Raw genomic sequence first — 1448 nt, 5'->3', positions numbered from 1 at the left:
CTCATAGGAAGAAAATAACTTAAGCTTCTTCAGTCACATGTTACGCCTCTATTAATTATTGGCAATTATTTTTACATGCCATCTTAGCTGGCTTGCATTTCTTAATGCATAATTCTTTTGCTGTCTTATGCATGATCCCTTAATAATAAATTCTATCAAGACAACAGTATCTGTGCCATCATAATAGGTGTTAGTTTTTGTATCTCTTTTGACTTGAGTCGGTACAGAGCATGCTACATGCACTACTAAAAGTAATGAATCATGCATTGTCATTATCTCGATTATGCTGCATAATAAAGATAAAGAGTAGAGAGTAGATAATAGAATAGTGTATAAATGCAAGAGCAGCTGTGGTGAGTCGAAGCACTGTAGGTGTCTCGTTGTGACTTTTATTCTTTGATATACGCAATAATTTTGTTGTGTGTTGATTTTTGTTATTTTGTGCTCGCCTTCAATCCACGTAATTTAATCCACCCACATCCAATGCCATTCTATTGCATAGACTATATGGCCAGAGCAATGAAATGAGCTCGTACATAATCTATTTTGAGCACTTTTCTTTGAAAACATGAATTTTTAAGTACTCAAAAATTACAATGTATGCAATAAATTTTGAACATTAACATAATTTACATATTTGTAATGTAATACATAACATCTATACAATATTTTCTTTATACAGTATCCTATATACCTGATGTTCAGTGTATCTTTGGTCACCTCCTTGAGAGTAATGTACAATATTGCACTCCTAACCTTTTCTGGAAAAACTTTAGACTGGAGGACAACCAGTCAATGTCTAAGGATACCAGGTACGTCATAAAACAATGCCCTTTTACTGCACCTACTTTTTTGAATGCTTCAGAGTTTTTCTCAAGCTCTACTCATCAGATAGATGAGACTCTTAAAGTGGGTGTTGCTAGTTATTAAAGGTTATTAATAGTTATCTTATTAGAAAAGATTTTCATTTATTCATTAATTATTTTATTGTTATTTATTTGTTTTTTAGAAAAGAGGTCACAGTAAAGTATTTGAGTAGAGATTCGATGGGCAGTTATTGGACCAAATCATGTCACGGCTGTGAATATACATGTAGGTGCTTATTGTCCACCATTTTACATGTACATAAGTACATGTATTACTTTTACATGTACACATACATGCATGAATGAATAAATTTTTCCATTGCTTTGTTCTATTTTTTTTTCTCATTCTTAATTCTTTATCTCTCTCTCTCCTCTTTTTGCTCCTCTCTCTTCTCCTCTAAAGGTTCAAGAAGCAACAAGGTTTTATGTCACTCCAGCTCTCAGTAGTTCAGTCTAAGAACCATACTGAGAGTCTCTAGGAGTTTGTACAAGGTGACATGCTTGAGGGGGACAACAGGCACCTTTGTAGAGAGTTTCAAGAGAAGGTACGTGATTCAAATATCAAAATATAATAATAATATT

At 33.1% G+C, this 1448-nt stretch overlaps 1 long non-coding RNA gene across 1 annotated transcript; it reads left to right on the top strand.

Moving 5' to 3' along the window:
* Nucleotides 1-742: 742 nt before the first annotated feature.
* LOC109592827 (uncharacterized) lies at nucleotides 743-1405 on the top strand. Its single transcript, XR_002190570.1, has 3 exons — nucleotides 743-812; nucleotides 1010-1092; nucleotides 1270-1405. It is a non-coding gene; the product is annotated as an uncharacterized LOC109592827 (long non-coding RNA).
* Nucleotides 1406-1448: the final 43 nt, after the last annotated feature.

The sequence above is a fragment of the Amphimedon queenslandica genome, unplaced genomic scaffold (genome assembly GCF_000090795.2).
Source record: "Amphimedon queenslandica unplaced genomic scaffold, v1.1 AMPQUscaffold_3817_Cont24193, whole genome shotgun sequence".
NCBI classification, from domain to species: domain Eukaryota; kingdom Metazoa; phylum Porifera; class Demospongiae; order Haplosclerida; family Niphatidae; genus Amphimedon; species Amphimedon queenslandica.
The sequence above is the reverse complement of the archived record's forward strand: the minus strand, read 5'-3'. Positions and strand labels throughout refer to the sequence as shown.